The following is a 14,648-nucleotide window of genomic DNA, read 5'->3' on the forward strand; positions in this document are numbered from 1 at the left end:
TCAGGTAATAAGTTGTTATTTTCCCACTGATACGTGACACTCAATAACATACTTTTTTTCTTTATTTCACAAGGTGCCTTAATAATACTAAAATTAGTATCATGCGAACTCTAATTTTGTCTTAGACTTGTTACTGATAATTACCGAAGAAACCAAAAACTACCGGTATCACCACAGCTAAAAACAACAACCGCAAAATGCTTTCTTAATGAAAAATCCGAAACAGACTGACAACATCCCCAGAAAAATAAAGAATAAACGTTTTCACAAAAAAAAAAAAACAAGGTTGGTTAGTTGGTGGAACTTCTCATTTTAAACGAAGCAAACAAAGGAACTTAGCTGAGTAGGCGGCTTTGACTTGGATCTTTACATCAAAATATTGTTGGTCAAAAAGGTCCCATGAACTCATTTTCATGTTTTAGGTGTGTGTGTGTGTGTGTGTGTGTGTGTGTGTGTGTGTGTGTGTGTGTATGTGTGTGTGTGTGTGTGTGTGCTTTGTTTTGTTTTTTTCTTTAAATTCTGTTCATGTGTTGTGTGTTTGACTGGATAAAACATCCATAAAATCCATTACAAAAAAACATTAAAAAATAACACCCACTCAATTAGCTTAGTAGGCATTACATCAGTCAGGATGTCATGGTCGCAAAAGTTCCAAAAACTAACCTTCTTGATTTTTTTAAATTGCGTTCAGAATAACAATCAAGCAAGAACATGCTCGCTAGCTGATCATGCAAAGACTGTTGCCAGAATAGCCCACACTGTTGCTTAACTGTTGGTGATGTGGTTAAAGTGACAAGGCTCGGAGAACGTACAATGGTGCCATGCCACGAAGACCACACAAAAAGCGTCCTTACATTGCAGGTGTTCGTTCGTGACAGGCATATTTTTGGTAGAGTTTAAGAGACAAAGGGCAATGAGAAGGTTGCCTAACATAGCAGGTAACACCCACCAAACCTTGCTCTGGTCCTGTCTTTTCTTCTTCTTTTTTTCCTTCTCTTTCGCATAATTTGTTTCCTCCTTTTGTGCGTGTGTCTGTGCGTCTCTCTCTCTCTCTCTCTCTCTCTCTCTCTCTCTCTCTCTCTCTCTCTCTCTCTCTCTTTCATACAGTTTTCATTATACCTTTGACAATAATATGTCATGTTCGTTTGTCTGTATATTTTGTTTGCTTGTTTAGTCTGTTAATCGTTTGCTTGTTTGTCGTTTTGTTTTTATTACTTCTTTAATTGATATTTCAACATTTTTAAAAACGTATTATCATTAGATTAAACCCTCCCATGGGCGAGGGCAGGATGTAAACAAGTCGCGTAAGGCGATATTACTACATTTAGTCAAGCTGTGGAACTCACAGAATGAAAGTTAACGCACTGCATTTTTTCACAATGACAGTAGTCCGCCGCTCGTGCAAAACGTAGTGAAACTGATGAGCCTGTTTAGCGCGGTAGTGGTTTCGCTGTGCTGCATAGTATACTCTTTTCTGTACCTCTCTTCGTTTTAACTTTCTGAGCGTGTTTGTAATCCAAACATGTCATATCTATATGTTTTTGGAATCAGAAACCGACAAGGAATAAGATAAAAGTGTTTTTAACTCGATTTCGGAAATTTAATTTTGATCATAGTTTTTATATTTTTAATTTTCAGAGCTTGTTGTTAATCCGAATATAACATATGTATATGTTTTTGAAATCAAAAAAATGATGAAGAATAAGATGAACGTAAATTTAGATCGTTTTATTTAAAAAAAAAATCAGATTTTTAATTACCAAAGTCATTAATTAATTTTTAAGCCACCAAACTGAAATGCAATACCGAAGTCCGGCCTTCGTCAAAGATTGCTTGGCCAAAATTTCAATCAATTTGATTGACAAATGAGGGTGTGACAGTGCCGCCTCAACTTTTACAAAAAGCCGGATATTAAAGTAAGACTTTTTTCTCCAGTGTCAATCATAGCGGTGGGGGGTTGGGGGATGGGGGGCTGTTACAGTTATTGTTTTGCCTGTATTGTTTCCATGACTACTAGTATATGTTACAATAAAGTCTGTGATATGTATTTTTTTTCAAATTCTCAAACATATTCCATTTCTGAGACTATTGCCTGAAACATTGAGTACAACAGTACGCCTCCCGTAAACCATCACAGATACTGTCAGGCTTTTACACACAGTACAAACTCCCTTTCATTTGAACACTCACCGAACGGGAACATCCTAGGTGCCCTACGTAAAGAGCGAACAATTTTCAAAGAATTAATTTTTCGGATTGAGACCATCTCAATCGGACCCATCCTGAACTCAGGTCAAAAATGAGTTACTTCCCTTTCTTTCTTTCTTTCTTTCTTTATTTGGTGTTTAACGTCGTTTTCAACCATTCAAGGTTATATCGCTACGGGGAAAGGGGGTAGATGGAATATGGGAAAGGGGGGAGATGGGATAGAGCCACTTGTTAATTGTTTCTTGTTCACAAAAGCACTAATCAAAAAATTGCTCCAGGGGCTTGCAACGTAGTACAATATATGACCTTACTGGGAGAATGCAAGTTTCCAGTACAAAGGACTCAACATTTCTTACATACTGCTTGACTATATTCTAAGTTACTTCCCTTCAACTGGCAATAGCCCTGGAGCGATGATTGTGCGTTTTGGTGCTAGACCTAACTTTTAAAATCTAAATAATAAATTGACAGCTTGTTACACAAACATTCTTAAATCATAAAAGAATTATTTTTTCATCAAGACAAGATCAGTACAATTCGAAGTTTTGAAAGTTTGAAAAAAGAAAAGCCCGGAAGCAGGGTCACGCAAGGTCATGGTTTTCGTAGCAGACGACGGTTTATAGGCAGTCAAAAGCCATCGCTCGAGTTCTTATGAACCACATTCGTTTGTTTCGTGACAAGTCAGAGGTACATAATAACGTGCTATTGCAGATAAGCTCTCAGCAAGCCGCATTCAAATTACAAACTGACGATTGCATTGTGAAAAAGAGAAGCTGGATCACACGGGTTCACGATGGCTCAGGGGTAAGATAAACCACGCAAAAATAAATGTTTTGAAAATTGCTCGATCTTTACGTAGGGCACCTAGGATGTTCCCTTTTGGTGAGCGTTCAAATGGAAGGGTGTTTGTACTGTGTGTAAAAGCCTGACAGTATCTGTGATGGTCTTCGGGAGGCTTACTGTGCCTTTAATTACAGACAGCCAAAACTTGCATGAAGCAAACACATTGTGATGTTTAAGCACAGGAAGATGTGTAGTGATAAAAATAAAAGAAATCATGAGTAAGCTTTCAGAACACTCAAAAAGGCAACTGAAAGTTCCAGAGATTTTGTTGGTACAGGGGTACCTGTGATGTGAGGCACCTCGTCCTCCATTGAGAGGACACCTTCCACAAGAGGACACCTTCTGTTGCCCCTTTGCCTTTTAACTTGACTAGAAGCACCCTTTTATGAAACTCCATACACTTCTCTGGAGAGAGAGAGCCTGACTGACTATTTGGGTTTAACGTCCTCTTAGACCAACTGGTCTATATTGGGACAGGTATTGGTAATACGCTGAGGATATGGTGTGATACTTTGATTCGAACAAGCCCGCTGTGGCTGTCTTCTTCGACACACCAGCATTGGGTTTGTCTCGTCAAAGTATCGAAATACGATCATAATAATCAGAGACGAGAGATGATGCATGCGTGTCTTCGTGTTTTCCAAGCCCTGAGACTTTCGCTGTGAACGTGGGATCTTTTTCGTGCGCATGTGTGCACACGGGGGTGTTCGGACACCGAAGAGAGTCTGCACAAAGTTGACTCCGAGAAATAAATCTCTCGCCGAACGTGGGGATCGAACCCACGCTGATAGCGACCAACTGGTTACAAAGCCAGCGCGCTACCAACCGAGCTACGTCCCCGCCCCACAGAGAGAGGGAGAGAGAGAAAGAGTAGGCCTATAAGCAAGTGACTGACTGTGAGCGAGTGTGTGCATAAATGTGTGTCTACTCTGTGCACATGAGCACGCAAATCTGCGCCTGAACGAACACACATACAATCCTCCTTCATTTGCTCTCTAACCAGAGTCAAAAGAAGCAGAATCAAACTGAACACACCTTATCAGCTGTTCCGGTGTATACAAAACCATTCCTCGCCAGATCCTCTTTCGCGATGATCCTCTGATGTTTCCAGTCGCGGAAGGTGGTAAGCCTATTTTCCTCAGACTTGTACGTAGTAATCCGGAGCATTAGTAGCCTGCCGCCTGGGTGGAGAAAACACCCTCCTTTCAATACTTCCTACGGCATCTGGCGTAGCATCCATCGGTTCAGAGGGTTGGAAGTTGCCTCGGCGATGATGACGAGGCGCTGTTAAAGCTGTATCCCCATGAAGGTCATGTGATGGTAAAGACTCTTGCCTTGAATAAGTGTAATTCAACCTGTCTTCATCCGCGGGGCGATGTCTCTGCTATCCTTGGCGGATGATGACTTTATTCAGTTATTCTGCAGAAAAACAGAAATGCTGGAGAAAAACCGTTCTTTTCTGCAGCATTTCTGCATAATGTCATCTTTCGCGAGAGCAACGTTTTTTTCTGCAGTAAAACAGTTTTACTGCAGTAAAATTGAAATCAAGAATGCTGCAGTAAAACGGAGATGTTTTACTGGAGAAAAACTGTTTACACTTTTTCTTCAGCATTTTGGCATTATTCAGTTATTCTGCAGAAAAACAGAAATGCTGGAGAAAAACTGTCTTTTCTGCAGCATTTCTGAATAATGTCATCTTTCGCCGAAGCAACGGGTTTTTCTGGAGCAAAACATTTTACTGCAGTAAAATTGAAATCAAGAATGCTGCAGTAAAACGGTGATGTTATTTTACTGCAGAATAGTCTGTCACAGTTTTTCTGGAGAAAAACGAACGACCTTGTAAAGTAGCGTTTGTATTCGTCGCCCCCTGGGATAGTATAATAGTTTGCTCCGCAGTGTACCAATCAGAAGGCGTGTAGCACAACTATTGGTAATTCTGGATGAGTCCATCTCTCGACAGACTCGCGTGCTCCAACATTATAATGAGCCAGTACAAAATTCTGCAGAAAAAGTGTAAACAGGTTTTCTGCAGTAAAACAACAGCACCGTTTTACTGCAGCATTCTTGATTTCAATTTTACTGCAGTAAAATGTTTTGCTCCAGAAAAACCCGTTGCTTCGGCGAAAGATGACATTATGCAGAAATGCTGCAGAAAAGACAGTTTTTCTCCAGCATTTCAGTTTTTCTGCAGAATAATGTCATAATCCGCCAAGAGCCAGTACAAAATGCTGCAGAAAAAATAAAAACAGGTTTTCTGCAGTAAAACAACAGCACCGTTTTACTGCAGCATTCTTGATTTCAATTTTACTGCAGTAAAATGTTTTGCTGCAGAAAAAAACGCTGCTTCGGCGAAAGATGACATTATCCAGAAATGCTGCAGAAAAGACAGTTTTTCTCCAGCATTTTGGTTTTTCTGCAGAATAACTGAATAATGTCATAATCCGCTAAGGATACTCGATCCGTGTGCATACTATTTTTTCGAGAGTGCTGCAGCAGAAGTTGCCTGTTACTCAAACTCTGAACTTTGAAGTCTTTCTGGTGCTGCTTCCTCAATCAGTCAATACAATCCTTCAAGTTCCAGTTCAGTCCCTGAATAATAAATGAACAGAAATCATGAAAATTAAACATTACAAGACTTCAAAGCAAGAAATATGCATGTAAAACTACACACACTCTCTTGCATGATAAACACACACATAATTCATTATCAGTGTGACATACACTATGATGATTCCTTACAAATAATTTCAAAAAGCTATATTATACTGTTCAAAAAAAGAAACGCATAGCTTGTAATATTTGGTTAATTTAGTTATATGGCTACAAGGATATCCACCAAACTGCAGAAAATGTTTATCTGGTCGTCGACCTTTCGTCCATTGCCACAAGTGAGCTCTGCACGTGACGCATGCGTTATCAGTGGCTACAATGTCAAAATTGCTCATTTGGCATGACCACTCGTCATGCTTCAGTGTAATCTCGTGAAACTCGGGGAATATTGAGCTCTCACCATGTCTTCCAAAACCCATAAAAGCGGATTGTTCGCCACAAAGAAATCAGACGACAATTCAGCGACGAAAGATGGCCCGATTGAGCAGAGAAGACCGCCAAATTGCATTGGGTCGTTTACAAGCAGGCCAAAGTCAAAGTGCAATCGCCAGGCACTTCCACGTGTCCCAGAGCACCATCAGTAGACTGTGGGTCAGGTTTCAAGCCACTGGCTCCGTTGCTGACTTGCCACGAGCGGGAAGACCAAGGGCGACAACTGCTGCTCACGACCGCTTCATACGGCTCCGCCACCTCCGGAATCGTTTCCTGTCGGCCTCATCTTCTGTCCAGGCTCTCCCCGGGCCACACCGATTATCGGACCAGACCGTGCGGAACCGCCTGCATGAAGCTGGTTTGAGAGCTCGCAGACCTCACAGAGGAGCTGTCCTCACCCGCCGCCCTCGCCAGAACCGAGTGCAGTGGGGCAACCAGCACCTTCGCTGGACCGTCCGGAATCACTGGAGACACGTGTGGTTCAGCGACGAGTCCTACTTCCTGCTCCAGCGACATGATGGTCGGAGGAGGGTCTACCGGAGAGTAAACGAACGTTACGCGCCCAACTGTGTGGATGAGGCACCCGTTCATGGTGGTGGAGGCGTCATGGTGTGGGGGGCGATCAATACCGCTGGAAGGAGCACCCTGGTGCACGTCCAAGGGCGCATAACTGCCCAGCGATACGTGGAGGAAATTCTGCGCCCACACGCCCTTCCTCTTCTGGCTGACCAGGATGCCATATTCCAGCAGGACAACGCTCGCCCGCACACAGCACGACTCGCCACCCAGTTCCTCACCGACCACCATGTCCAGGTGCTTCCCTGGCCATCCATGTCGCCAGACATGAACCCGATAGAACACCTCTGGTATGAATTGGACAGACGTGTGCGCAGGCGAGAAGAAGCGCCGGCAAATCACCGCGATCTATTGCAGGCACTTCAGGAGGAGTGGGACACCATCCCACAGCAAGATATCCGGCATCTGATCCAGTCCATGCCCAGAAGGTGCCGGGCAGTTGTTGCTGCTCAAGGCAGTCACACCCCCTACTGACTTGACAGCCTCGGCACCCAATCGTATTGATTGACTGATTGATTTGAAGATGCAAATGAACTGTGTGTGCATTCAACTGTGTCCATACCAAATTTCAAACAAATAATCTAAATATTGGATTTTCTGTTAATTTTTTCGAAAAATAAAACAAATTTGGCAAGTAGCAACTATGCGTTTCTTTTTTTGAACAGTATATATCCATTGTCACTTGTTAGTATTATCATTATTTATAAGTTAAGTGTTTTGTTTTTGTTTTATATCAAAAGGTTCTAATCCATTTGCACATGATCTTCAATTTGATTACATGATGAAATTATTATGTTAAAAGATTAGCAAATAATAATTCTGTCAGTTTGATAATAGTCTGATGTTGATGCCTTGTGTGTGTGAGTGATATGAGACTGACAAGCATAGGTGGAGAAATTAGTAATGCTCCCTACATTACTATTAGTATTACAGGTGTCCTTTCACGTTCAACATAGGTAAACTTCACTCAAGATAATAAACTATTAAAAGGCAACAAGATGTGTCCTTTACTGGTAGCTAGATGTCCTCAGATTGATTGATCTCAAATGACAATGACATGCTGCACCACTCTACAGTAAATCACACATAACTCGATCAAAACTAGACTTTATTGAATACAAATGTCTGGTCATTGATAACCCTCTAGCTACAGTTATTATCACTTTTATGTCATTATAATGCTCATTCTTTAAACTGACCATTGCTCCCCGAACCAGGCAGTGCATTAATACTTTCATCTACTCCTACCGTGCTGATTCATCCAATCACAATCCTAGCTTCTTCCATCGATCTAGTATTACCATTATACTTGCGTAGGACACACGCTATCTATAACACCAAAAGAAGGAATAGAAAAGATTACCACTCCCTGCTCATGCCATTCAATTTCAATGCAAGAGGAATTCTTGTGACACGTGACTGAGAGCACTGTAGTGTAAGGTGTATTATCACTTCTATTATCTGTGTCTGAGAAATATGTTGACATTTCTGAGTGTATCATTTTCTTTCAATACATAGGTCAAGTATTACTATCATGTGTACCATTCACACACACACACACACATGTATCACACACGCGCGCAGCCAGTCAACCACCGACTCAATAAGAATTTTGCATAATAAAGTTCCACAAACACAAATTGTAGCATAAGAGAAAATATTGTTCACTTAAAACATATTTATCACACACACACACTTTTAAGTTAATGACCTGCTGGAGTAAATGGCTTATTTATCGAGCTAGGTAATAAGGGTACTACTCAAATAATCAACTGAGTCCAGCCATAGATAGAAATCCCGACTATGTAGACGTAGACGATAGAATGACTATAGAATGACGACAGTTAAAGGTGAAGCAGAAGACTGCGCAGACGTAGATGAAGATGTAGATGTAGGTGAAATGTCATCTTCCGGTTAAAGTTGACACCAGAACTTGGTTGTTTCAGTCTTCAGGTTAACGACAGGGCGACCTGGAATAGGCGTAGAGTTAGTTTCATAGTCAATATCACGCTACCCTTTACCCAGCCCGTCTTATGCCAATAACTCCAAAGCAGGATTATATGGACAATGGCAATACTGATTCACACACTCATATACCCAAATCACTTATGCTGGTAACCATTTAAACATACTCAAATTAATGTTCAAACTAGCAACTAGCATCAATATATTAACAACACGATTTAACAATATTTCTTAGATATAATCATAACTATAATAGGCAAAGTACAACAAAGTTCAGTCGTGAGGTCAAGGTCAAACTTGACGCTAAGAACGATGGTTTCAAGAGCGACGACCAGGTGCGGTACAAGCAGGCCAAGGCAGAGGTCAAACGTGAGATCCGCCATGCAAAGACTACCTATCGCCAGTGGTTTGCATGTGAATTTATTATGCGTGTTCTGCCCTTTTGCACTGTCTCTACCCTTTCACACCAAACACTTCAAAAACAGAACTTGGGAGGATGCAGGCTCATTATTTCCTCAACCAAAACAACAATATACTTCTTCACTTTACCTACATCAATACGAAACAACTTTTCGACACACAGTTCGCACCATCTTCCAACTTTCGCTCAAAGCATGTAAATACATATTATAACAATACTTTCTCAAATATAGATTTAACGCACACAAGAAGGTTCCAACAGACACTCACGAGTTCGTATCACGGCTCACTGCATGTCGCCAGTTCACTTACTTGTCTCGCTGAATCCTCGTAGAATAATGAATTCAGATGCCAACACACAGAGATGCTAACACACACCTTTCGCTGAAGATGCCAACACACACCTTTCACTGAAGATGCCAACACACACCTTTCACTGAAGATGCCAGCACACCTCTCATTGAAGATGCCAACACACACCTTCCAGGTTTCTCCCCGAGAAACCCTTCCGCCCGTAGCGGAAACAACCGTCGTCAGCTACGACCGGTCTCGATGAAGACTCCAATCGTCTAGTCATCTGCGCCGAGGTGGTCCCTTGCTTCCACCGTCGTCTAGCGCTTCTCTCGTGTAAGGTCCCTCCCTTATACGCCATGGAAATCCCTCATGGAAACTCCTAAAGAATTTAACCAAGTCTTAATACAACATTCTCTAAAACCATCTCTTCTTCCAACCGTTCATGTACCACTCATACATTCTCGTTCATTCCACGTTCACATTCCGTACAGATTCAATATCCAAACTAACACTTAATCAATGAATAACACTCCCCATACAAAGCATGACCGTCTTAAACATAACATAAATGCCTAGCAATTATGTTAAAGAAATTCCCCATGAAAAACCGTGAAACAATTACATCAAGAATTCTCTCAACGCTTCACACTAAGATTGGGTGCACTTTATACTCACTAACCTTTACGCTCCAGCTATGTATTCCAACGTCAATAATATACAACATAGTAAATCATTTACCTTAAGAGACCCGTCTCTTGAAAGAGTACTTGTTCCCAGAACAAGTCTGACACACGCTGAACAACCTTCCCGGTTGGAAATCTCACACGCTGTGACGTTATTTACCTCAGACCAGCTACATGTCTCAAACACAACTCACATCAAGCTAAGCCAGTTTTGCGTGCAACACCCGAAACACGTGAATAACGCCAGTCCGGTCAGCTACCCTCGCCTGTACAACATTTAGGGAGGTTAAAAACACGACGTGGTTTCACCTCACAAATATGCTACTCACATCTTTGTGACAAACAACACACGTGAGGTCTGGCGAGGCCTCCAGCAGGCCACAAACTATAAGCACAAGGCTGCGCCTTCAGACAATGTTGACCCTGACTTACCTGACAAACTGAATGTGTTTTATAGTAGGTTTGACCAGAAGAACCCCTCACTCGGTTACCGTCCTCCTCTCCCTGACGATGCGTCTCTTTTGGCGCCGGCATTTACCATCCAGGAGAGTGAGGTCAGGGGTCTCTTCCGTAAACAGAATCCAAGAAAGGCTTCTGGTCCTGACCTTGTCTCAACATCGACCTTGAGGTCCTGTGCTGACCAGCTCGCGCCTGTTTTTACTGACATTTTTAACACTTCTGTGCAGCAGATGTCTGTGCCACGGTGCTTCAAGTCTTCAGTAATTGTCCCAGTCCCCAAAAAGCCCAAGGTAACTCAGCTGAATGACTTCTGCCCTGTGGCACTGACATCTGTCATCATGAAGGTCCTGGAGCGGTTGATTCTGCGGCACCTGCGGGCTTTCACGGGTACCTGTCTGACCCACTCCAGTTTGCTTACCAAGCCAACACGTCCGTCGATGATGCCGTCGCCATGGGTCTTCATTTTGTCTTGCAGCACCTTGAGAACCCTCGCACCTACGCTAGAATGTTGTTCATTGATTATTCCTCTGCATTCAACACGATCATCCCTCACAAGCTCCTCCACAAACTGATTGGTCTCGATGTCCCTCTCTCTCTCTGCCACTGGCTTCTAGACTTCTTGCTTGACCGTCCTCAGGTCGTCCGACTCAACAACTCACTCTCTGCCTCACTCACTCTAAACACTGGTGCCCCGCAGGGTTGTGTTCTGTCCCCTCTACTCTTCACCCTTTTCACCAACGACTGCACCTCCGCTCACCCATCCACATACATAATCAAATTCTCAGACGACACCACCATTGAAGGCCTGATTTCTGACTCCAATGAGGACGCTTACCGGGGGGAGGTTCAAAGAGTGGTTGAGTGGTGCTCTGAAAATGATCTCGAGCTAAACGTTCTTAAAACAAAAGAAGTCGTTATCGACCCTCGACGAAAGAAAGACCCCATCTTGCCCCTTGAAATAAATGGGGAAGCTGTAGAACAGGTCTCTTCATTCAAATTTCTCGGCACACTGATCTCTGAAGACCTGAAATGGGACGGGAACACCGCCACGTCCATCATTAAGAAGTGCCAGCAGCGGCTGCACTTCCTGAGACAGTTGCGCAAGTTCCGTATGTCACAGCAAATCATGGCGCAGTTCTATCGCGCAGTCGTTGAGAGCACCCTGTGTTTTTCTATCACGGTCTGGTATGGCAGCACCACTGAGAAAGAGAAACAGCTACTGGAGAGCATTGTGCGGACAGCCTCCAAAATCGCGGGCTGTGACTTCCCTTCCGTTGCCTCTATCTTTGAGTTGCGCTCAGGTCGAAAAGCAGGAAAGATTGTTCGCGACCCCTCCCACCCGGCAAACCACTTCTTCGAGCCTCTTCCATCTGGTAGGCGCTACAGAGCTTTGAAAGCCAGAACTAGTCGCTTTCGCTCTAGCTTCATCCCCCATGCTGTACTGACAACTCCTGTAGTGAAGACGTTGTAATATACTGTAGTTATAGGATTGGGGGGGGGGGGGGGGGGGGGTTCTTTTGTTACTTAGTCCTTTCACTGCATTCCATTACTGTTCTCATAACTTGTGATAGTGGAAATATGTGCAATGTGGAATGGTCCTTATTTTTTAGGTGCTGGAGTAGTTCTGTGATGGTAGTAGTTTTGTGCAATGCGACTCTAGGTTCAGGTGCTTGAGTAGATCTGTGATAGTCTGTTAATACTGTTGTTTTAAACTGTCTAACTGGCTAGATCATGAATATATAATTTTATGTGATGATCTGACTAAATGATAGTAATTACGTGTACTACTTACTTTTAAATGGATTATAAATTTTAGGTATTGTTCTAGTATTCACTAATGTTGTATTGATATTACTGGCACCCCTTTTAAACTGATATGGTTTTTACCTTTACAAGGCGACGATGTGAATTTGTGATGTAGATATGTGGCTGGTTATGTGTGAGAATGTAAATAATTGTGTGTGTGTGTGTGTGTGTGTGTGTGTGTGTGTGTGTGTGTGTGTGTGTGTGTGTGTGTGTGTGAGTTGTGTCTGTGTGTGCATGACAGTGTAATGTACGTATGTATGCATGCATGGTGATGTGTGTCTGCATATGTGTCTGGTTGGTTTTTATTTTATTTTTACCGTGCCGTGCCAAGATGAAATCCTTTTGCAAAATTGGTGAATAAATATCTTGTATCTTGTATCTTGTAATAGTAGAAACCCATTATATTGCACTTGCAGACAAGCAAACAAACAACAAACAAACAAACAAACGGCCGGTCGACTCGGACGTATGCCTATGCCAAAGTAACAAACTAGATGTCCCTAAAGTTATTTCCTATAACTCCGATACATATATTACAAATACAGACTCACCGCATCTCGGCCGCATGTTCAAGACAAATCAGTATGCCCTTCCCCACTCCGATCTCTAAAACCGGACCTACAGCTGCTGTAGCTGGATTCGTTGCTTGGAACGCAAGCCTTCCCCGAATGAAGTATCATTGCCCAGTTTCTAAATTCATATATCAAATAAACACAGTTCACAAACATTTACAACGTAAACTACGAAAAACACGAGAAAAAAACCATATAGTGAACACACAGGCAGTAAAGCCCAAACACCAACACAGGCGCTTGCAATCGGTCTTTCCTACATACAACAGGCGCTTGTGACAGTACCCTATTAACTGCGACTGTTGGTAAGGCCTAAAAAAAATAGGTGTGGTTACGGTAACCCGACCTACCCTATTTTTAGGGGCCGACCCCATAACTTTTTATTACATTTGTCACAACAACAAAAAATGAAAACAAGAAAACAAGTGCAGAAAACGCAATGAAAGCGAAAGCGCTAGATAGTCGTCATGCAGTTCAAAATTGTTCAAAAGAATATCCATAGTCGCACACTTATTTCCCTGTCAAGCAGGTTTAATTTGTATACATTAGGAAAAAAAAGTTTTAAAAAAAAAGTGATTGCCTACCTTCCTACCCTATTTTTTTTGTGGCTATGTTACCTTAACCACACCTTTTTTTTTGCCTAAATGGCATGTTGTTTGGTTGGTTTGTGGTTTGTTTGTTTGGATATCCCAATCATTGAAATCGAAATTCAAATAAAAACTGTCGCTCGCAGCAGCCATTGTTGTTACAGTTTGAGTCAACGTATTCTTCCGCAACAGGGTCCAATCGTCTAGGTTTCAAATGATGTCATGTTCTAAAAATAAATTCTAGTATTGATTATTTTTTAGCCCTCTTTATTCAAACTTTGAATAATCCACGTGTGATTTTTGGGTGTAAATTAGTTCGTTCTAATTTCTCACTTGTCTAAAAATAATCAACCAGATTTAATCCACTCCTCGGTTGCATTACAGGAGTTGTATAAAACATAGTTATCAATGATACAATAATAATTATGATCATCAGAAGAGGAAGAACAAAATATTGTTATTTAAAGCAATTTGATTTGTGTGTTTATGGTTTTACATTTAGCAGTTGCACATTAATGTTATGTGAAGTATAGTTACTGTAGAATTGTAGAATTGTATTTCTTTGATAACGATTAAGCTCAACACAAACACATTTATTTACGCTGTCATATACAGTGCAAGCACACACACAGTTCATGTCAACGTCGTCACGGAACTTTGGTGCCACTCATTTTAGACTGCTTTTCAGGGGAAGGCCAAAAGTGATTATTTATTTTTGTATGCAATAGTGTTTATATTTCTACTTAATATGGGTAGAAAGATAAAAGAATGTAAAAGGCACAGTATTAGCCTCCCGTAAACCATCACAGATACTGTCAGGCTTTTACACACAGTACAAACACCCTTTCATTTAAACACTCGCCACTAGAGAACATCCTAGGTGCCCTCCGTAAAGATCGAGCAATTTTCAAAGAATTTATTTTTGCGTGGTTTATCTTACCCCTCAGCCATCGTGAACCCGTGTGATCCAGTTTCCCTTTTTCACAATGTAGTCGTCAGTTAGTAATTTGAATGCGACTTGATGTGAGCTTATCTGCAATAGCATGTTATTATGTACCTCTGACTATGCATGAAGCAAACGGCTGTGGTTCACAAGAACTCTAGCGATGGCTTTTGACGGTTCAGAGGAACTGGCGATAGGCATAAACCGTCGTCTGCTATGAGAACCACGACCTTGCGTGACCCTGCTTCCG

The sequence above is a fragment of the Littorina saxatilis genome, linkage group LG3 (assembly GCF_037325665.1).
Source record: "Littorina saxatilis isolate snail1 linkage group LG3, US_GU_Lsax_2.0, whole genome shotgun sequence".
Taxonomy (NCBI): Eukaryota; Metazoa; Mollusca; class Gastropoda; order Littorinimorpha; family Littorinidae; genus Littorina; species Littorina saxatilis.